The sequence below is a fragment of the Giraffa tippelskirchi genome, chromosome 13 (genome assembly GCF_054371585.1).
Source record: "Giraffa tippelskirchi isolate mGirTip1 chromosome 13, T2T-mGirTip1v1.2.pri, whole genome shotgun sequence".
In the NCBI taxonomy this organism is placed as follows: domain Eukaryota; kingdom Metazoa; phylum Chordata; class Mammalia; order Artiodactyla; family Giraffidae; genus Giraffa; species Giraffa tippelskirchi.
In genome coordinates this window covers 87938334-87962877 of record NC_137287.1, presented here as the reverse complement: position 1 = coordinate 87962877, position 24544 = coordinate 87938334, and positions in this window count along the sequence as shown.

Sequence of the window (24544 nt, the reverse complement as noted above, 5' to 3'; positions counted from 1 at the left end):
ATGTTTGATGAAGAAGTTCAAATACCTGTCTGTGGGGCTGACTGCCATAAATGCCTTAATGAAAAATGAAGTATTACCAGCAGCCAAGAAGCACATTCGGAGACGCTCAGCATCACTAACCATTAGGGAAATGCAAATCAAAACCACAATGAGACAGCACCTCACACTCACCAGGAGCCTAACTATCAAAAGACCAGAAAGTACAAGTGTTGGCAATGACATGGAAAAACTGGACTCCTGTGTGCTATTGCTGGAATGTAAACTGGAGCTGCCGCTGTGGATGCCAGCATGGAGGTTCTTCACAGGATTATCTCATGATCGAGCAACTCCACTTGTGGGGTTTCAACCAAAAGAACTGAAAGCAGGGATTTGAACAGGTTTCTGAACACGTATCTTCAAGGCAGTCTTATTTACAATAGCCAAGAGGAGAACCCAGCTTCTCGCAACTGCCTGTCTCTTTCCATCATACTACCTTTTCCAGGGCAGCCAGACATGTATGTGACCAGTGAGCCAATAAGTACTGACATCCCATGATCTCATATTTGTGTAGAGAGCACTGTCACACACTTTTCAAATTACAGCTGATCTCAGAGACTCCATATGAGGGGTCAGGTACATTTCTTACTTTTTAGAGGACAAATGACTTCATTTCCATTAGGAGAGAGAGTCATGATCTGTGCTGTGCACATGAAGATCAGGTCCACTTACTTGACTGTGAATCTGTACATTCACCCCTTTAACAAAGAGTCGACACACATTCCAGGTCAGATGCTGTTAAATGCAGTGGGGATGCAGCAAAAGAAGGACAGATATTATTTTGCCCCCAAGAACGTTACCATCTGATGAAAGCAAATTCTACCTTTTTAACTGGTTACTGGAGATGAGCACAGGATGGGGAAGAGATGGCAAACCAGCTGCCCTCAGTAAAAGCAAAACAGGTGTGGCAAGAGAAAGCTTACCCATCTCTCTCTTTTTTTTTAAAAAAAAAAAACCTATTCATCAGGGCTGCCCTGAATCTTAGGGACAGAAGCAAGATTTTGGAAGGTCTTCTAAGCTGACTCTTTTTTGACTCCCTGGACTGCAGCCTGCCAGGCTCCTCTGTCCATTGAATTCTCCAGGAAAGAATATTAGAGCGGGTTCAGTTCAGTCAGTCAGTCTTGTCTGACTCTTTGTGACCCCATGGACTGTAGCACACCAGGCTTCCCTGTCCATCACCAACTCCTGGAGCTTGCTCAAACTCACGTCCATCGAGTTGGTGATGCCACCCAAGCATCTCATACTCTGCTGTCCCCTTCTCCTCCTGCCTTCAATCATTCCCAGCATCAGGGTCTTTTCAAATGAAGTCAGTTCTTCACATCAGGTGGCCAAAATATTGGAGTTTCAGCTTCAGCATCAGTCCTTCCAATGAATATTCAGGACTGATCTCCTTTAGGATGGACTGGTTGGATCTCCTTGCCGTCCAAGGGATTCTCAAAAGTCTTCTCCAACACCACAGTTCAAAGACATCAGTTCTTTGGTGCTCAACCTTTTTTATTGTCCAGCTCTCTCATCCATACATGACTACTGGAAAAACCATAGCTTTGTCTAGATGGAGCTTTGTCGCCAAAGTAATGTCTCTGCTTTTTAATATACTGTCTAGGTTGGTCATAGCTTTTCTTCCAAGGAGCAAGTGTCTTTTAATTTCATGGCTGCAGTCACCATCTGCAGTGATTTTGGAGCCCAAGAAAATAAAGTGTGTCACTGTTTCCATTGTTTCCCCATCTATTTGCCATGAGGTAGATTGACATTTCCTTCTCCAGGGAATCTTCCCAACCCAGGGATTGAAACTGTGTCTCCTGCTTGGCAGGCAGATTCTTTACCATCTGAGCCACCAAGGAGGCCCTCAAAGACTTACTTTAAGATAAAGTATATTTAGGAGAAAATTTGTTTAATATTATGAGTGAAAAACCTTGATAAAACTGAAAAGAATACACACTGGATTTTATTTGTTTTTAAACATTTACAGAAAACGTTCTAAATATTTTGCTTTATGTAGTCTTTAACTTTTTATATAAAAAGGAATATTTCATTTCCATGTTTTAAAGGGCAGTAAGGTAGAATGTACTGGACTGACCTGATGACAATGTACAGAATGTATTCCATTTTGTTTAATCAATAAGCCATTTCTAAGTCTCGCTGGTCATCAATATTACCTGGGAGAGTTCTTCATTTTGTTTTGTGTTTTCCATCTTCAGATTCTGCCTGTCATCTCCCATATATTCTGAATCAGAATCCTGGGGGTGGTGCACACGTGGGGACCTGGGAATATATGTTTCTCAAGAGAAAGGAATGGGATGGAAGAAAAAGCACTTATCCAGAGATTCTGATGGAAATCCAGTCTCAGAAACTATCCGTTCAGATGACAAGACTACTGTCAAGCCTGCTACCCATGTCCTAGCTGAAGACAGAGCGGGAGGACACGCATCTCTGAACCGCACACCTGGACAGAGAGGTGCGCACAGGAGAAGAGCAGTGTCTCGCTGTCTGTGACTCATGTTTCAGCAAGTGGCCTTGTTCTCCGCTCACACTGGGGGAAGGACCATTCAGGTGGTGGGACAGGTCAGTCTGAACTTTACCATGCTAGAATTTCCCAGGGTGGCGAACCGAAACATCTGGAAAGAAAACAGCTGTTTTGGGCAATTTTTCCCCCAAATCAAATCTTCACAGATGGAGAACGTGACCACCTTGTGCTGCCATATTCCTGAACTTTAAGGACTGTCTGTTCTGTTACTTTTGTTTGAAATTGTAAGGAAATAAAGTTAAGAACAGTGACACTATACATACTGACAGTCTGTCTCCCTGACTGAACCTGAGTTGGGCTCCTCTGAGATCTCTTCTGGAACAGGCCTGGATGCCACTTTGACCCTGGGATGCTGAGATCAGTTTTGGGAAGAGTCCTGGTGGGTCAGTTTAGTGAAAATCTCCCACCATCGACATGTGACCGAATTTCTTATCCTCCACCCTGGACGTGTTACCGCCCTCGTCACCAACCACCGCCTGCCTTGTGCAAGATTCCTGTTGAGTTGTTCCAGCAAGAGCCTCTGGCCCAAAACTCCCTATGTGCCTCTTTTACTGGAGATGGGCCTGACCTCTCTACCGGAGAACCCCACGGCAGTGGTCTTCTTTACCACACTCAGCAAGTCTCAGAGAGCAAATTTCTAGATGATACTCAAGTAGAACCTCACACTGGGTAGAGGCGTCAGTGCTCCTGACATGTTGCCTGGCAACGTTCAGCTCTTCTGCAGGCTTCTTTTCATACTCAGAGACCAGAGATCTACGTGAGCTGGGAGCTGCAAGAAGGAGAGAAGATGCTGAGGGAAAACCATGATGATATAGTTTGGGACACACTGAATCTGGACTTCCAGCAAGGAGGTACCTGGAGATATTTAACAGGCATCTGCAAGCCCAAGTACAAGCCAACGGAGAGGCCAAGGTGAGAAACGGAGCCCGGAGAGTTGTCCCCTGGAGAGCTGCAGTGACACACGTGGCTGACTGTGTCTGTGGAGGAGGGTGGTGCCTGCACCTCCCAGTTGAACATCACCAGGACACCCTGTGGTCACAGGAGCTGCAGCGGAGGATAAGCCACTCTGGGAGCAGGAGTATCTGAGCAAGAGGATGTCAGAAGGACTCCTGGGACTGGGCTTGCAGTAGGTGGTTTTGGGGACAGTTGAAGGACGTGGGGTCCACTCTGGACTGGGTGCTGTCAGGAGGCGGGGATGATTTTATGCCTGGGGTTACTCACAAATCTTACCTGGAATCAGAGCAGATGATAGCAGGACTAAAGCTGTAACCAATAAAGAAGAAGCAGTCTTTCCTATTCGCCAGGAAAATGGCATAATTGGTTGTTTTTGTGTGTGATATGATGTTTGTATTTTCCAGTGTTTAGAACTAACCATGAGGTCTTGGTTTTGCCCTGCTGCACCTTGGTCTTGGGGTGGCCTGGACTGATGCTGACACTCAGTGTAGCTGCCGTACTCATGGGGAGACCAGCAACACCTGTGACAAGTCCCAGAGCTGGTCCAGGCTGGCAGGAGGAGACAGCCGGAAGGTTCAAGACTGTATCTTGGTCCCTCTCCCTACCCCTTACTTTAAAGACAGAGAGAGGCTGTCCTGGTGGCTCAGTGGTAAAGAATCTGCCTGCCAGTGCAGGACATGCGGGTTTGATCCCTGATCTGGGAAGATCCCTATGGAGAAGGAAATGGCAACTCATCGCAGTATTCCTATGGGAAATCCCATGGACTGGAGGTGCTTGGCGGGTCCGTGGGGCTGCAAAGAGTCGGACGTGATTGAGTGACTAAACAACAAAGACAGTGAAAACAAAATCAGACAAACCTGAAGAGGCAACATGAGCTGTCCCCACTTCACATTTTGAAATAGTTGTACCCCTATGCAGGGAAACAACAAACAAGACACCACAGCAAATTGGGGCTACTTGGAATTGCCACCTAGTGAGGTGGAGGTCATCTGCTTCTCGTGGCTCGTGCAGAAGACTGTTGAATCCACTTGATTTAACTAAGTGCAGTTGGTTTGTTGTCTAGCAGAGCCTACCTAAGAAACCCAGAAGCTTGTTAATGGGTTGGTTTGTCATCAAGACTCAAATCATGTGTAAGAAGTCGCAGCAAAGTGATAAAACCACGTCTTTTTAAAAAGTGATTTTCCATGCGTCCGTAAGTGATGGATTTTTCTTAGTCCATTGTGACCTGATTGGCTCTTGTTAATAGTGGATTTTAACACTCATGCCTCTTGCTCAGACTCATGAGGGGTTCTGTGAGGCCGTCTGCTTGGCTAAATGGACCACTGTGCTTTCGAGAACACCTTCCAGACGTGGTTTTCTCAGACCAGATTTTTAAGGTTCCTACCAGCGCCATGGTAATGGCTCCGTTCTTCCATAGCTGATTCTAGCACTGGCATCGGGGCGGGGGTCTGGTGCTCAGAGAGAATGGTGTGCTGGTGCCTCAGCTGCAATCGAGCATCTTTTCACCTGGACCCACACTCGTCCTGTCGGGTCTGCTGCATCCTCGCCCCTGGTCGGGGCACCACGGGCGTGTAAACGTCTCCTGCCCACTCCTGGAGGACACAGAGCCCAGGAACCCCCGTCATGTGCTCACCAGCATTCGTGAGAAGCCCTGACACCCCAACCTCCCTCAGTCTCCCTGGGAGTCCCCGTGACTCTGCAGGATGAAAGCAGAGAGGGCAGCCTGGCACGGAGCAGGCGGCAGCCTCTGGCTGCATCCCATCCGCCTTCCGGGCTCTTTCCCCTGGGAAAGCCCGGCTGGGGACTGTGCGATCTATGGGTGTTTTCAAACCCAGACTTTGAGCCGGTCTCTTTGATGGCTCCATTCGTTATGCTCCCGTCGATCTAGCATGTGAAGTGTGAAGACGTAAGCACGGATGCCATAATAGAGCCATTGTCACCACATTGCTTGAGACCAAGAAAGAGGCCTATGGACCGCTGGTCGGATGCCAGCCACAGCCCCACAAGGGCTTGCCCTCATCTGGTCTCTAAGACATGAAAGTGTAGTGCCCAGAGGGGCCTGGAGCCACCCTCAACCCAGTAGGAAGGTTTCTTTGCAGCTTAGGAATCAAATCCGGGCAGCCTGGGAGCCCAGCAGATATTCATGGGTTCCAGTGTTATTTAAATCAGGTCCTTTCTGCGGCGCCCATTGACCCAGCCCTGGAAGGCCGTGCTTCCCCTCCCCCCGCCCCCGGGTAGTCCTGCAGCACATGCCGGGCTTCCTGCCACACCACAGTCACATGTGATTTGTCAACAGCTGACACTGCGAGTAACGGCTTTACACATATCATGTGCAATGTCTTAAATGCAAGACAATTGGTTAAATTTAATGTTGCAGCAATATATTTTGGAACACTCCTTTGAGCTTTTCTGGAGTAAATTGGCCCTTAAATGAAAACATACAGACAGAAGAAATCCCAGGTGCTTTAGATCAACAGAGACTTGGGTAATCCCATGGATTTGGGCATATCTGACATAAACAACGTTCATTAAACCTGGGGCCAACCTTGTAGCTGCTGTCATCAGGCTAACTGGAATACGCACCCACAGTCCTCATGTGTGTCTATGATGGGTGCTCGACCGGGCTATTTTGATTTGTTCTCCTTTCCTAAAATGCCTCGAATGTCATGGGCTTCCAGTTTTTCAGCCAAGAAGTTTTTCAGTTGGGAGGTTCAAATTGAAATCCATAAACGGAAAAAATGTGTCCATTTTATGTGTCAGGAATATATTTAGGTTCCTATGAATCCATATTAACAGACACACAATTTATTTTCCTATGGTTGGGTATTTATTTTATGAGCGTCATTCTTGGAGAGATGTAGTGAGTGCAGGTCTGTCACACATGCCCAGCATCACCAAGTGGAGATCCTGCCATTACTGGGGAACTGGCGTTCAGACAGACGAAACTCTGAGACAAGAAGCAGTGAAAGCAGAGACCTGCAGCTTTTCCTCACAAACTCAAGGCTGTTTTATTCCCCCTGCTTCCTTTCACATACAATGGCTACGGTTAAATTTTATTTCTACAGCACCACTGTTTGGAAGCACCTCAATGGCTATAACAAGGGTGAAGGAGGTCACTTGATACTTCATAGTGGGGAACTAGATTCATACGGCATCGGGAAGTCTACTCCTTGTATCTGAATTCTATGAAATTCAAACATAATCCCATTAACAGTTCAGAATGCAGGAAGTGTTTCTTAAAATAGAAATATACTTTGTAATGTAGTAGTCTAGTCGTTTACTGGTAAGCTCTGCTTTAGTAATACAAATTTTAAAGTAGGGTTAAGGTGAAAAGTCTCAGTGAATGTAACTATGCACTGTCTATTACAGTTTTTTTCTTAAGCAATATAAAATGCTTTCTCAAGACAGTGCCAAGCAAAGAAAAACAGAAACACAGAACAACAGGACAGGATAGGAAACCAAGACATAAACCCACACACCTATGGTTGCCTAATCTGTGACAAAGGAAACAAAAATATACAATGGAGAAAAGACATTCTCTTCAGTAAGTGGTGCTGGGAAAACTGAATAGCTACATGTAAAAGAATGAAATCAGAATACTCCCTACACCCAACACAAAAATTAATTCAAAATAGATTAAACACCTAACTGTAAGGTAGGAAACTATAAATGTCTTAGAGGAAGATGTAGGCAAAACACTCTGAGACATAAATTACAGCAAGCTTTGGCACAGAAAAGGAAACCATAAACAAAATGAAAAGACAAGCCTCAGAATGGGAGAAAATATTTGCAAATGAAGCAACTGACAAAGGATTGATCTTCAAAATATACAAATTGCTCATGTAGCTCAATATCAAAAACACAAACAACTCAATCAAAAATGGATGGAAAATAGACACTTCTCCAAAGAAGACATGAAAAGATGCTCAACATCACTAATTATTAGAGAAATGCAAATTGAAACCACAGTGAGGTATTACCTCACACCAGTCAGAATGGCCATCGCCAAAAAACGACAAACAATAAATACTGGAGAGGGTGTTCAGAAAAGGGAACCCTCTTGCACTGTTGGTGGGAATGTAAATTGGTGTAGACACCATGGAGAACAGTATGGATTCCTTAAAAAACTAAAAATAGGGCTACCATATGACTCAGCAATCCCACTTCTGGGTATACACTGGGAGAAAACCACAATTCACAGAGATACAGGCACTCCAATGTGCATAGCAGCACTATTTATAATAGCCAGGACAAGGAAGCAAGCTAAATATCCATCAACAGAGGAACTAATAAAGAAGTTGTGGTACATATATACAATGGACTATTACTCAGCCGTAAAAATAAATTGTGGCATTTGCAGAGGCACGTATGGACCTAGAAAACAGTCATACAGATTAAGGTGAGTAAGAAAAAAAAACAAATATTGTATATGTATACATAGTATAGTAATGTATGTATGTGGAACCTAGAAAAATGGTACAGATGAACTTATCTGCAGAGATAGTGACACACATGTAGAGAACAAATGTATGGACACCAAGAAGCGATGGTGGTGGGATAAACTGGGAGACTGGGATTGACGTATACACACTATTGATACCATGTATCAATAAAACAGATAACTAATGAGAACCTACTGTACAGCACAGGGAACTTACTCAGTGCTCTCTGGTGACCTAAATGAGAAGAAAATCCAAAAATGAGGGGATATATGCATATGTACAGTTGATTCACTTTGTTGTACAGCAGAAACTAACACAAAGTAGCTATATGCCAATAAAAAAAAGTCAGTGACAGGCAAGAAAATCATCAAAGTACATCTAAGCAAAAATTAATCTAAATGAATATATGTATATTCTTTATAGACTTGGCAAAATAATCACAAATATGTTACAAAAATTCTGTACAGTAAGTTTTGGAAATGTTATTTTTTTTTTAAATGATGAAAACAATTGTTGCACATTATCCAAAAACAATACATTTCCATATCACCACCTACACAAAGATTCTGACAACATTTTTTCAATCAAGGAAATTGTTGTAACTTATTTACAAATACCTATGTTATACTGTAAGACACGGACACTGTAAACCTTACATCTTGTAACTTCATTTCTCTTTAGGGTTGAATCTCAGCATTTCCACTGTAAGTAAACGCTTTGGAAGAAAAAGAAAACACAGCTCCCTGAATCCCATTCTTTTATTATTTCAAATAATTTGAGAAAAACCCCAAATCTTCCCCTCTCCTAACCCTGGGGACAATAACTCTTTTCTGTTCCCAATTCTTACACTGACCTCCTTTTCTCACTGGTGTTTTGGAAAGGCAGGTAAGGAAGAGAGGAAGAAGGAACTCCATATCCATGGGGGTTTGGAGAGCACCCATTCTGTCACCTTTAATGGGTCCAAACAAACTGTGTCTGCAGAGGGGAAGTGGGCTTCGGGAAGGCAACAGTGAGAGGAGTGAGCTGGGGGTGAGTCTGACCAGCGGGAGTCACCACCCACCACACCCTTGTGGGCATGAGTTTCATGAGTTGCCAGGCCGTCCTGTGAGTTGGGCTCATGGCTTCGTCTGCCTGATTGCTTCCCCACCTGTGTGATGAGCATAACACAGCCAGCTCAGAGTCTTCTTGAAGTGTCTACTGATGGCACACAGATTTCTAAGGACCCCATGGACTGTAACCCGCCAGGCTTCTCTGACCGTGGAATTTTCCATGCGAGAATACTGGAATGGGTTGCCATTTCCTTCTCCAGGGGATCTTCCTGACCCAAGGATGGAACCCACATCTCCTCCATTGGCAGATGGATCCTTCACCACTGAGCCACCAGGGAAGCCCAAAAAATAAGAGATTTCTAAGGAGAGGAAAACCTGAAGACAGATTTGTGTGAGCTTAGGAAAGAGGGAATGAACACAAAACCACTATAAACTGAAAATATCCTTCTCCTACCTCTCTGATCCTTCACTCCTCTGCTCCTACCTCTAAAACACACACCCACCAGGAAACGTACTGAAATTAGGAGGGTGCTGGGGGAACAAGGAGTGAGTGGGATTGACCAGTCACCCCAGGAACTTGCAGAGCTCTGGAAGGAAGCTCAGACATGAGAGGAATCCAGGGGGGACAGTGATTCTTCTGGAGTCAGGGTGAACTTCCCAGGAAGGAGACTAAATGAAGTCAATGCCTGAATTCCCACTTTTAGAGACTCAACACCTTAGCTTAGGGTTTGATCTTTGACATAAATTGTAGCAATATTTTTTGGATCAGTCTCCTAAAGCAAAAGAAATAAAAGCAAAAATGAACAAATAGGACTTAATAAAGCTTAAAATCTTTTGCACAGCAAAGAAAACTATTGATAAAATGAAATGATAACCCATGGAATGAGAGTAAATATTTGCAAATGATGAGACCAAGAAGGGGTTATATCCAAAATACACAAACAGCTCATGCAAACTAGTATCAAAACTCCAAACAATCCAATCAAAAGCTGCCTGAAGACTTCAACAGACATTTCTCCAAAGACGACATGCAGGTGTCCAGCTAGCACATGAAAAGGTGATCAATATCACTAATTATTAGAGAAATGCAAATCAGAACCACAATGAAGTATTACTGCACACCTGCCTGAATGGCCAGCATCAAAAAGTCTACAGATAACAAGTGTTGGTGGGGATGTGGAGCAAAGGGAAACCTCCTACACTGTTGGTGGGAATATCAATTGGGGCAATCACTATGGAGAACAGTATGGAAGTTCCCTAAAAACTAAAAGTAGAACTATCATATGATCCAGCAATACCACTCCTGGGTTTACATCCAGAGAAAATGAAAGCACTACTTCAAAAAGATACATGAATCCTAACCCCAGTATTTGTAGTAGCACTATTCACAATAGCCAAGACACGGAAGCTAACCAAGTGTCCATCAATAGTCAACTGGATTAAGAAGATGTGATATATATATACACACACAATGGAATACTACTCAGTCATAAGAAGAATGAAATAATGCCATTTGTAGCAACATGGATAGATCTTGAGAATATTATGTTTAGTGAAATAAGTCAGACGACAAAGGCAAATACTTTTTTGTATCACTTATATGTGGAATCTAAAAATAACACAAATGGATATATATGCAAAACAGACTCACAGATACAGAAAAAAACTTACAGTTAACAAAAGGAAGAGGGATGGAGGAGGGAGGAATGGGCATGGGATTAACAGATACAACTGACTATACATAAAATAGATAAGGATATATCATATAGCACAGGGAATTATACCCAGTATCTTCTAATAGCCTCTGTGTGTGTGGTGGGTGTGTATTAGCCACTTAGTCGTGTCCGACTCTTGGCGACCCCATGGACTGCAGCCCACCAGGCTCCTCTGTCCATGGGATTCTCCAGGCAAGAATACTGGAGTGGATAGCCATTCCCTTCTCCAGGGGATCTTCCCAACCCAGGGATTGAACCTGGGTCTTTTGCATCACAGGCAGATTCTTTACTGTCTGAGCCACTGGGGAAGCCCCTAACAGCCTATAATAACCTACAATGGAATATAATCTACAAAAGTACTGAATCACTAACTGAATACTGATACTGACATAATACTGTGAATCAACCATATTTTCATTAAAAAAAATAAAAAAGAGTCTTGTCTTTCAAAGTCTTAAAGTCTGGTTCTCATCCCCCTGTGCTTTGTGTGTCTTCCCCACAGCCCTCTCCTTCCGTCTTCCACTTTCCTCCTTCTTGCTGAGCACATCTTAGGGCTTGGGGCTTTCGATCTCCTCGTTCTCCCTTTGAATGACTTCCTCAGGCTTACTCACCATTCAAGGACCAGCCCACACTCCAGGCAAACTTTCTATAAGCTTGGAATCTTCAGCAACTCCAGTTCAAACCTCTCCCTCATCTCTTACATGCTGTCAGTACTTATTTTATGAATAATTCAGCATCATAGGTGGAAATATGAAAGGATTGATGACTCTAAAATAAAAACAAGACTGTCTCATCCACTCCTCCAGGTTCAGCTATGGGTCTGAGAATTGAGGAAATCACATGCTAAAGTTGTAAAAGCAACTAGGTGTTTTGTTTTGTTTTCTTAAGTTCAATTCAGTTCAGTCGCTCAGTCATGTCTGACTCTTTGCGACCCCATGGACTGCAGCACACCAGGCTTCCCTGTCCATCACCAACTCCTGGAGCTTGCTCAAACTCATGTCCATTGAGTTGGTGATGCCATCCAACCATCTCATCCTCTGTCATCCTTTTCTCCTCCTGTCTTCAATCTTTCCCAGCATAAGGGTCTTTTCCAATGAGTCAGTTCTTTGCATCAGGTGGCCAAAGCTGAGTTTCAGCTTCAGCATCAGTCCTTCTAATGAATATTCAAGACAGATTTCCTTTAGGATGGACTGGTTGGATCTCCTTCCAGTCCAAGGGACTCTCAAGAGTCTTCCTCAATACCACAGTTCAAAAGCATCAATTCTTCGGTGCTCAACTTTCTATATCGCCCAACTCTCACATCCATTCATGACTACTGGAAAAACCATAGCTTTGACTAGATGGACTATTGTCAGCAAAGTAATGTCTCTGCTTTTTAATATGTTGTCTAGGTTGGTCATAGCTTTTCTTCCAAGGAGAAAGTGTCTTATAATATCATGGTTGCAGTCACCATCTGCAGTGATTTTTGAGCCCCCTAAAATAAAGTCTGTCACTGTTTCCATTGTTTCCCCATCTGCTTGCCATTAAGTGATGGGACCTGATGCCAGGATCTTCGTTTTCTGAATGTTGAGTTTATGTCAACTTTTTCACTCTCTTCTTTCATTTTCATCAAGAAGCTCTTTAGTTCTTCTTCACTTTCTGCCATAAGGGTGGTGTCATCTGCATGTCTGAGGTTATTGATATATCTCCGGGCAATCGTGATTTCAGCCTGTGCTTCATCCAGCCTGGTACTTCACATGATGTACTCTGCAAATAAGTTAAATAAGCAGGGTGACAATATACAGCCTTGACGTACTCCTTTCCCAATTTGGAACCAGTCTGTTTCTGCATGTCCAGTTCTAACTGTTGCTTCTTGACCTAGGATACAGATTTCTCAGGAGGCAGGTAAGGTGATCTGGTATTCCCATCTCTTTAAGAATTTTCCACATCTCTTCAAGAATTTTTTGTTTCTTAAGCACATAAAAAATGACAGACCCTTAATAAATATTTCATTAGAAAAGAAAAAAATTGCATGGTTGGGTAAGTGAATGAATGTGAGGCCTGTGGCTAGGTACTTTGATTAATTAATTAAATCCAGTTCTCATCTCAAGGAGTTTGTGTTATGAAAAGGAAGGTAAACTCTGCAATTTTCCTTCATACAAAACAGAATGGCCACAATATCATTAATAACCTGGGAGATGACAGGAGAGAGGGACTAATCATGACTGCCTCAGAAAAGGCCTCGTAAACAAGAGACAGGATTTGAGTTCATGTGGAAAGGAACTACAAGGTGGAGTCGGTGTTGCAGAACTTCCAGAAGGACATTCTGGGAGGATATGAGTAACGGACTGGAGCAAAGACATGGAGGAGGTGGGTTCCTTAAAACTTGAGCCTGTGTCTTGTTCCTGTGTCCTCACCCTCATCGCAGTGGCTGGGGCTCAAGCTGCTGCACCAGTATTTGGCTCTACTTCTTGGCTGTGTTCTTAAAGAAAGGGGGTTGGCTATTAGAGCATTTTGTGGGCAGGGTGGGTCTCAGCAGCAGGCTAAGGACAGAAGGTCTGGGATGCTCATCTCAGGAAGACAGAACATGGTACAGTGGGAAGGGCACTGACTTCCTCCACTCAGGCTGCCGTGACGGAATGCCAGAGATGGGCAGAGACCTGGGAGAGACCAGCCAGAGACCCTGGTGTAGCTCCCAGGGGCCTCAGAGTGTGAATAGGGGCATGATGCAGCACCCAAGGTACCGAGCCTGCTCCCTGGGCAGGTTTCTGCTTAAGTGTATTTTGGAAGAGGAATGTCTGAGGCCCATGTAACTGGAGGTTTAGGAGGTGTGGCCAGCACAAACGGTGCAAACCAGATTCCAGGCCATCTGGTCCGGGGTGACCTGCGTCGGCTGTGCCCCTCAGTGTCAGGAGCTGTTCTTTATCAGGTGACTTCTTCTCAGAGGGTTCAAGGTGATGCTGCTTTTTGCATAAAAGTGCCAGTCCTTCCAATTTATGGTGAACGCTGCTAAAAGCAGAGGTTCTGTTTTTGTTCCTCACACTCTGGCCATCACGGTGTCCTCTCCACTGCCAAAACCTGGAGATGGCACCATGTCGTGCAGACACCCACCCCCAGCGGGAGGATCCCAGTGCCCTCCTCTAGCATTTTCTCTCTTGCTTTCAGGTTATCCTTCTCAAAAGAGGGGGTACTTGCAGCAGGGGAAGGAAAACCCTAAGTGGACATGAACTTCAAGGCACCCTGGGGTGAGGGGGGAGAGACCCCCGGACATCCCCCCGGAGTAAGTTCTGAATGGACCAGTGGGAGACCAATGAGGGTAGTGAAGCAGCACTGTGTTAGGACTCGGATGGTCTGTGGACTCAGGATGGCCCAGTGACAAGGTTCTCCTGCGGGTAAAGGAGGAGCTTACATACCCACAGGTGCTCGTGGATGTTCAGAGAACGTTCTAAGATACGATGGGGGTGATTCGAGGCATTTCTGGCCCATGAAACAAGGACAGCGGTGATGGTCTAGGCAAGGCCAGGGCTAGCATTCTACACCCAGTCATGACTGCCATGGCTGGAGGTATCGTCCGGGAAGAAAGTTTAAAAGTCCTCTAATCCCACCCAGCCCTCTGAGAGATGGAAACCCCACATTCTGACAGACAAGAAGGGGGTTGTTACTTGTGCAGGTTCAAAGGGCTTTCTAAAGGCAGGGCTCCCGTCAAAACCCAGGCCTTCTGACTCAGCCACTGTCTTCCCTGGTGCCGCCACCCAGTGACCCCACTGGTAAGGTAACAAGGCCTATCTCCTGCAACTGGTCAGCTCACATCAGGTCCCTGCCATGCAAGACATATGAGAACCAGGCCCCATCGGCTCCGGGGAATTGAATTCAGCACTACCAGCGCCTGGCCATCATTCACAAAACATCACTCTTCAGACTGTGGGGTTCTCTCGGTGCCCATGAATATATCTCACTGCAGATTATGTCGGGTGATAATCGTCTCTGTGCACATTCAATGGTTCCTCCCAGATTTGCTTTACAATCTGGTGGATGCTAAGTTGTTACTATGGCAAGACTTCCTCCACTTCATTTTATATTACTGCTCTGCTTATGGGCTCAATGTTGTAGTTATATTTAATTTCACTCACAATTAGGGGCTATTTTGGTCATTTGTTGGCTTCTTCCAGCTTTGCAAACCGACTTCTTTACACGAGGCCAAGTGAGGGCAGGGCAGCAGGCGACAGCAGACTTTGTGCCGTCTTTCCCGAGGCAGTTCTGCTAGTTTAATGTTGCCCTGATACCCAGACCTGAGAGTTGGACCGTAAAGAAGGCTGAATGCCAAAGAATTGATGTTTTCTAATTGTGGTGCTAGAGGAGACTCTTGAGAGTCCCTTGGACTGCAAGGAGATCAAACCAGTCGATCCTAAAGGAAATCAACCCTGAATATTCATTGGAAGGACTGATGCTGAAGCTGAAGGTTCAATACTTGGGCCACCTGGTGTGAAGAACTGACTCATTGGAAAAAGACTCTGATGCTGAGTAAGATTGAAGGCAGGAGGAGAAAGAAGGGGGCAACAGAGGATGAGATGGTTGGATGGCATCATCAACTCAATGGACATGAGTTTGAGCAAACTCTGGGAGACAGGGAAGGACAGGGAAGCCTGGTGTGCTGCAGTCCATGGGGTCACAGAGTCAGATACGATTGAGCGATTGAACAACAGTTACATTCATACAATCATCTTTCCTTGTTCCTTTCTCCATGTTCAGTGACAGACGAGTATCAATGCCATTGTGTTAACTGCATTTCTAGCATTTATAAACTTGATGCTTTGACATTTTGCTTTTTAAAAGTTTGATACCAAAAAATTACTAGAGATTAGAAGAGAGTACTGTGTTAACTAATCACACAGCAATGCGTGCTTCCATCTACTGTGAGTTTGCTGTGAGAGGCACACGCCCAGTGCAGTGTGGAAAGCTCTGCGTTGTAACACAACGTCCACAGTGGACTCACCACAACCCACACATGTTCTGATGGACGTCTCGTTCCAGTAGAATGCACACTCAGTCTAGGAAACTCAAGTCAGTGAAGCAGAAAGCTAACTCCAAGGATATCACCTTCTCCAAATACAGGTTTTGCTTAAAACAGCCTCTTTTAGAAGCACACAAAAGGAATATTTACAATTGGAGCATAGCAATTGCAGTCTTTCCATCTTGTCAGCAGTGATGAGGGGAATGCTGAGGTCCCCGCACAGGAGACATATCTGCAATGACAGAACCCTCCACACCAGGTGACCCCAGTGGCTCCGGTGGCAGCTCCCTCCACTGCATTTGCTTGAGAGGCTGCCCAGGGTCATCGTGTCTTCTGGGTCAGAGGACTAACTCGCTGGACCAGCTCCTCCAGAACCCCAACTCGGGAGACAGAGCTGACCCAGGAGATCCCACCAACATGGACATCAGGACGCGGTGGGTCACGGGGAGCAACGTGAGCCCAGTGTCCCTCCTCCAGCACTCACAGTGTCCTCTCCTTGCTGAGAAAACCCTCCTTTCCTCCACCAACACAGCACCACCTGGAGTTATATACCCTGCCTGGGTCACCCGACCACCTCGAGAGGACCTGCCCGGTGGCTCCATGTGCAGGCTGTCGGAGGGCACAGTCTCTGGGGTGTACCTCCATCCATCCACAAGATGATGAGAGTGAGCAGGCACAGGAGTGCTGGGCTAATCACACAAGCGGTTGCAGCTTGACAGGCCCCCTGAATGTGTCCAAGGGGTCCCCTGCTGCTCCAGTGCCACCTCTAAGCCGGCCCACTCCCCCTCTGTTACTCTGGGAGAGAGAACAGGAAAGACACTTGGCAACTTCGGCTGATTTGTCCAACTCATGAAGAGCTGGGTATGGAAGACAGAATCTCGGAGTTTCAGTCCTACCTCCTGGAGTTACAGGTAGGGTGTGTAAACTGTAGGCGAACAAAGTGCTGTGACATAGCTGCCGAGTGTTACCACTGACAGTGCCTCAGAGATTCCTCCCGGGCTATCAGTCTAAAACAGACTTCACCGGGAAGAGTGCACCAGAGGGGAACGCATGGCCCTGCAAGAACTCTGCGGGGGAGGGCCGTGTTTTAAACTCACTGGTGGTACATGGGACCTGGGGTGAGTGCCCAGAGCAGGGAGGACCTGTGCCTGACCCCAAGCCAGCCCCGTAGGGAGACGTGGCCACGGCCCGGCAGCTGCAGGATGCAGAGCCCATGGGGCAGAAAACCAACTCCCGACGTGGAAACAGAAAGCATGATGTCTTGGTTTTAGGAAAAGTGGGGAAAGTGGGACTTTGTTAGTTTGAGGAAAGAGTATTCAGTTTATAGGGCTTCCCTGATAGCTCAGTTGGTAAAGGATCTCCCTGCAATGCAGGAGACCCCAGTTCGATTCCTGGGTTGGGAAGATCCGCTGGAGAAGGGAAAGGCTACTCACTCCAGTATTCTGGCCTGGAGAATTCCATGGACTATATTAGTCCATGGGATCACAAAGAGTCGGACACGACTGAGCGACTTTCACTTATTCAGTTTATGGTTTCACAGTCCACTCTGGAGTCAGCAGGGAGAACCCAGTCAGGAGGACTGGTGGCCAGGGTGCGGTCTCTGCTCTCCCAGGGGTCCCAGGCATGGGCCCCCGAAGAGTCAGGCACCGATGCAGCACCGGCGCAGCTTGGCTGTGGCCTACTGGCAGGCACACCTGTTTCTGGGTTGCAGTTCACGCTCTTTGATCCTTTGTTACAACTGTCTCTGGCCACAGGGCTGGCTTCCTCCCCCGTCTGGCCATCAGTCCGCTTTGCTGAAGGGTGATGACTAGCCTGCCCTGTCCTCTGGTGCATCGACAGTCCCACAGATGGGAGAGAGTAAGGAGGGGCCTCGGCTCCATCAAGCTAAAGGGGAGGCACTGAATGGTGCTTAAGCTGTCAGACCCTGTGCTAGGTTGTGTGCTGAACCCCCAACAGAAGATTTTACCTCAAAGCTTCAAGCCCAGAACATGTCGAAACGACTATTATGTTTCCAGGGCAGCTAACATTCAGGTTTAGCTACTAGCAGATATGAAAACATGTGATGTCACCGGTGATTCTGTCAGCTCTTGTTTGTGGTGTTTTAACAGTTCACCTTTCATTGGCACATACAGCCTATATCACAAGGTCTCTTGAAAAGTGGGACAGCTGTTTGAGTCATAAAAGATAAATATATCCTGAAATGACCATTGTTTCCAGCCCCTGGATCATTTCAGAGGACATTTCCAGGGCAAACAGATGATGTAAGCTTCAGTAATACACCTGCAAGTCGTGTGACTTTCCAGGATCGTGTGAAGTCTGCAAACAATATTGAGATCCAAACAGCCCGTGTCTTATGAGAAGAACATTCGCCTGTGTTTTCAGGTACAGCGATGTTCATTTTCTTAAGGGAATACACCTCATTTTATCTCACTAAAGCCTTTATCACAAACTTCCTGCATATAAAACGCACTAGTAAAAAAATTCTTTGGGTATACCAGCAGCCTGCATTACACAAAACCGATAAAAAACAGATTAAAAATTAAACATTTATGACCCAAGGAACTGCTGAACAGACTCCACAGAGAAGAACATCTGTAACCAAAAGCCCAAAGTCTTGAGATCTGAATTTTCCTGTTGTGCTTACTTAATTACTGTGCACAGTTACTTGTTGGGTCCTGACAGGGTGATGACTGGGCTGCAGAAATTATTACTCCCTCAGGGAGTTCCTGAGGAAATTCTAGAGGGAAAAACTCTGTCTCCAGCAGCCAGGTGTGACTGCCACTGTGTTACAGAGTCCTGTGCATGGTGCACAAATCCTGGAGCAGAGACACAGCATGATGGATAGCACTCACCTCTGTATCATGTCAGGAGTAGTCTTTAACTTCTAATTCCTTAACCTGAGAAAAAAGGACAAAACCTGTTTTTCACTCAATTAAGTGAATAACCCACTTTGTAAGTACTTTCATTAGTAGGAATGTAAATTTATGACTTAATAGTAAGCCAGGGCTTCTTCTGCCCCAAACCCATCCCATCCACCCAGACTGCCAGTGTCAAGTAACTAGAAACCATGCTTTGGTCATTTTTGTGGCCCCCATGTGCTTGGCATAGTACAGAGCAGATTCTCAATACATGCTCACTAAAATAAGCTGTGAAGCATGAAAAGATGTTCAGTATCGCTTATCATTAGGGAAATGCAAATCAAAACTATAAAGAGGTTATCAACTCATACTAGCCAGAGTGACCATCACCAAAAAACTACAAATAATGCATCCTGGAGAAGATGTGGAGAGAATGGAACCTTCCTACACTGTTGGTGGGAATGGAAATTAGTACAGCCAATATGGAGAACAGTATGGCAGTTCCATAAAAATATAAATATAGAGCCACCATATCACACTGCAATCCCACTCCTGGGCATATATCCAGAGAAAAACATGACCTGAACAGATACATGCACCCCAATGTTCATTGTAGCTCTGTTTATGATAGCCAAGACAAGGAAGCAACCTAAATGTCTACAGACAGAGGACTGGATAAAGAAGATGTACATATATACAATGGAATATTACCCAGCCATTAAAAAGGATGAATTAATGTCACCTGCAGCAACATGGATGGACCTAGAGAGTGTCACATTGAGTGAAGTAAGTCAGACAGAGAAGGAGAAATATTGGATGTCATCCCTTATATGTGGAATCTAAAAAGAAATGATACAAATGAACTTATCTACAAAGCACAAACAGACTCACAGACTTGGAGAACAAATTTATGGTTATTGGGGGGGTGGTTGGGGAGAAGGGATAGTTAGGGAGTTTTGGATGCACATGTACACATTGTTGTATTTAAAATGGATAATCAATAAGGACCTACTGTATAGCACAGGGAACTCTGCTCAAGGTTATCTGGCAGCCAGGGTGGGAGGGGGGCTTGGGAGAGAATGTATACATGTGTATGTACGGCTGAGTCTCTTGCTGTTCACCTGAAACTGTCACAACATTGTTAATTGGTTATACTCCAATACAACATAAAGAGTTAAATAAAATAAGCTGTGAAAGATTATACAGCTTTGGTTTGATTCTGTTAGTATATTTATGATTTTACTTCCAAGTGGCAAATTCAAAATATTTAAGATTTGAGATGGTCAAGTTTACTGAAGTTCTTAACTAGAGACAATGTAAGTCTTCCACACATTGAGTGTCCAGAGGACTATGTTTATCAGGTCTCTGGGATCAGTGGGAGAAAAAAACTGATCCTCCTGCCAGAAAAATAAGGAACAATGAGCCAGAGAAGCGGGTTTTAATCTCAGTTCTGGCACCAAATATCTGCATTATCTCAAGTTCTCCACTGCAGTTCATTTCAGCTATCTTGGGATGAAAATACTCATCTCATAGGGCGTTGTGAAGATGAAACAGGACAATAGGTAAGAAACTGCTTTCAAAACTTGAGTGTAGCAGGCGCGCATTTGTAACATCTTTATTATTTGCATAAAGAAGCATTTTCATGCTGCTGAATTATGCATAAATTATAGAAAATACATCCGACATAACAAATCTGATCCAGAGGTTGGAAATGACAGTCAAATTGTTCTCCTAGATTTGTTTCCAGAAACAAACAGAACTTTGCAAATAATATTAATACTCTAAATAATAAGCTGCCACATCAGTACAGTAACACAGGAGTGGTAAAGTAAATCAATCCAGCGTGAAGATAATGGAGACCATCAGAAAACGATACAGGGTAAGTTATGGGACTCTGGGATGCAGATGAGTGTGGAACATTAGTAAATGCCTTCACAGTTATTTTCTCACTCCATCATGGGAACCACACAGGATTGTATAAACTATTATTTGGAGTTATACTGCTTTTCCCTTTCTCATTCATCAAAACTGACATCTGAGTAATGGCACTTGATAGAGTGATTCTTGATTAAGTAGAGAGTACTTAGCTGATGTGGCTTCCCAGGTGGCTCTGCAGTAAAGAATTCGCCTGTCAATGGAGGAGACTCAGGAGATCCAGGTTCGATCCTTGGGTCAGGAAGATCCCTTGGAATAGGAAATGGCTACCCACTCCAATATCCTTGCCTGGAGAGTACTGTGGACAGAGGAGCCTGGTGGGCTACAGTCCACGGGGTCACAAAGAGTCAGACACAACTTGGCGTGCACGCACACATACCTAGTTGCTATAATTGGCTTATTTATCCACCTTGCTCCATAACTAAGAGGTGCCCTTCAGAAAAGTTTCAGATGTGCCACAGGCTGAGATGATTCAGAATCAACTTCGGGTAATCTGAATTTGGGCCACAGTCACACATTCCTGAAATCTGAAAATTCCAGGAAAGCAGGGAAACCATGTGAGGAGGGCAGCTGCCTAGAAAGACAGCACGTGAGGTCATCTCACCTCTGGTCATTTGTGAAAGACAATATAGAGATCACCACCAGCTATGCAGAGATCATTATTCTTAGCCACATTTATGCTCAAACCGGCTTTCCTTGGGCATGGTGTGCTACTTTGGACTCTCCCTTACAGCTGTCAACTGGATCAACCGAGGGGAAACCAGTGTGTTCTCTGTCACCAGGGCTACCTTCAGAGCAACATCACCACCACAGGCGGCTTGCTAGAAATGCAGATGCTGGCTCAGCCCAGATCCACTGAGCCAGGACTGTTCCAAAGCTTTCCAGTGAGGCTGGTCCAGGCAGCACCCTCTGAGAACCAAAGTGTCTGGGAGGACCAGGAAACTTCCAACTCAGCTCTTCTTAACTTCAGAGCCAGGGAACACACTTTAATCAACAAACACAAAACGTGCTAAATACGCCTATCAGGTGGGGAGAAAGGGCTGGTGGACAAAGGAGCAGAAGTCCGAGAGGTGGGAGACGGAAGTAAACAGAACCCCTGGAGAAGGGAGCGTGTGGAGAGAGAGAGAGAGCAGACAAGGAGAGCTTTTCCAGAAGAACCCCGGAGGTGCTGGGGAAGCAGGGGTCTGGAGTTAGAGCGGGCAGAGGTGTTAAGAATGTACTTCAGGAGGTGTCTCCCTTTGAAACGCTGACGGGGACTGGGCACTGAAGGTTTGTGTCCCCCCAAAACCCATGTGTTGAAGCTCTATCCCCCAGTGGAATCATGATTGGAGGTGGGGTCTCAGGAGGTGATGAGGGTTAGATGAGGTCACAAGGGTGAAGCCCCCGGGATGACTGGTGCTCTTATAAGGAGAGGGGGGCCAGAGCTCCCTATCGGTCCGCCAGGCAAGGACACAGGGGAGACGCTGTCCGTGGGCCAGGAGGGGTCTCACCAGACACTGACGGTGCCGCATCGCAGACTGCGGCCTCCGGGAGAATAAATGTCTGTTACTTAAGCCGCCATCCGTGGTGTTTGCTGCAGCAGAACGAATGGACTAAGATAACTGGTGTATTAACCGTTATTCACAGGTCAACCTTCTAATTCTTAGTCTAAGTCTTTATAAGTTGGGAATAAAATTTTTGCCTCATCTTCCAGTTTAAAAAATAAAATGTTTGGATAGTGCCAGAGTGCACATAGAAATGAATATTTCATATGCACTTTTTTTCCTATAAACCCTCCATACTCGTAGTGATTTAGGTCATTTAAACTGTTCTTAAATGATTTGTTTTCTATCAAGTCTTTGTTGTTGCTGTTGTTTAGTTGCTCAGTCCTGTCCAACTCTTTGTGACCCCATGGACTGTAGCTCACCAGGCTCCTCTGTCCATGGGATTCTCCAGGCAAGAATACTGGGGTGGGTAGCCATTTCCTCCTCCAGGGACCTTCCCGAACCAGGGATTGAACCCATGCCTCCTGCATTGGCAGGTGGATTCTTTACCGCCGAGCCACCTGGGAAGCTGGTCAAATCCTTAAATTCACATGGATTTCTATTCAGCAGAAAGCAGATGTGACCACATTTTCCAGTAAAGTCCATTCTCTGAATCCTGGGACACATGGAGACATGTCACCAGGATGCCCTGCACCTTTAGAAGTCACACACACCTTTGTGGGTCTAGGCCACATCACCTGAGTCAGCAGGACAGCAGCAGGCACAGAGCTGTGGACAGACTGACGGAACCTAGGTCTGAGGTCTCTGTCTGGCTGTGGGACCCTGTGCCTGGTGTTGAGGGTGACCTTGGTAGCGAGCCACAGCACGTGTCAGGCTTCGATCCTGGGTCCTGCACTTGAGCCTCACCTCTGCAGTTTAGGAGGCTCATGATCTTGGGAAGTTTGTAGGGAAGAAAAGCGTGCCCTCTAACCTCTGGTGGGTCTTATGGAATAAACTGGCTACACGCTAACTGACAGGAGTTATGTTACATGCATTTGGTTTAGTATTATACACTTGGGGGTATTATAGGGAAGAACAAGTAAATACCCAAATGGTGGGAAACTATGAGAGCCTGCATACCATCCTTACAGGGGTCGGAGAGGGGGGTGGGCCCCTCTGAGAGCACAGGGTCTCCAGGGAAGGTGAGGGGCCCTTGGAGGACGGATGGAGGGTGGCAGCTGGTGACAGGGTCTGTCTGGGTGTGAGGCCACTTCTAGTGCCCTCCTGTGACAAGAGTCATTCTTCCTGGTAGTGAAGCTCCCAGGAAGGGACCTGTGACCCCGAGTTCCTGTGGAGGCTCCCTATTCTGGCAGATGAGGAGGTTCAGGGGAAGCCCTCCTGCATCTGTGCCCTTCAGGTGCCTCCAGCTCAAGATAGTCAGTACATCTGAAACGGAGCAGGACCCTATGGTCCTTGTAGGGCTCCCCCCACCCCCTGGCCATGTCCTCCACTTGCCTTTTGTCTGCAGAAAAACTTTAGCCAAAGAATATTGGCTAATATTGGTGAGAACATGCAGAAGCAAAGGAAAGCTAGTCAAACAGGAGAAAACTTGGTCAGTGAACAAAGTCAAGGACCTTGAGTTCCTCCTCAAGGGCTGTCGATAATACTCTGAGCCACATTCTACGAGTGGTCTTACTGACACTGAAATGCCCACCAGATGGAGAAGTTAAATACAGGATGACCAGACTGTAGCCATGACATAAGCTGCCATAATTCTGAGAACTTGCCTCAAGAAATGGAAACAAACTGACCCTGGAACTGAAGACTAACTGTACTTAAAATAATTAAGATGATTATTAATCAAGATGCTGGTCAGACCACTGATTACCAACTTCAAGTTGACTGTCAGAACTGACTGTGCTGTTTCTTCATGAAGCCCCCTCCCTCCGCATATATAAAAGCCTCCTGCTTGTCAGGGGTGAGGAGCTGGACTTTGGACAGGAGTCCACCCCTCCCCTGTTGCTGGCATTTGAAAGAAAGCGAACTGTCCTTTCTGCCAACCTTGCCTCTTTACAGGCTTTTGAGCGGCAAGTAGCTCGACCTCACCTTCAGTTACACACAAAGTGGCACATTTTGGGGTGACAGGTCCTGAACCCCTTCAACTACTTATCTCTTGCTTACTTCCCTCATTTCACAAATGGCTATTGGATTTAATGATCTGAAAATCCCTTCCAGCTCTAAAATAAATGTTTGAAGGCACCATTCAACCAAATAATGAAAGTTCAGAGCCTTTTAACTTCACATACATACAAATGGAAGCAGGTAATGAAAGGAAAAAAACTCTAATAACTGAATAGTCATCCAATATAAAAAATCTTTCCAGTATCTAATTATTGTAGAAGCAATATAAGCACCCCCCCCACAAAAGAGTAACACAATTCTCTACCATATTTTTTCTATGAAATAGATGGCAAGTGTAAATAAAAGTGTTCTACTTATTTTAAAAATAAATGGGGAAATCTCATCATAAAAAGAGTAACCACTCTCAGGCTGAGGTCTATTTATGCCAGTGTTGTCC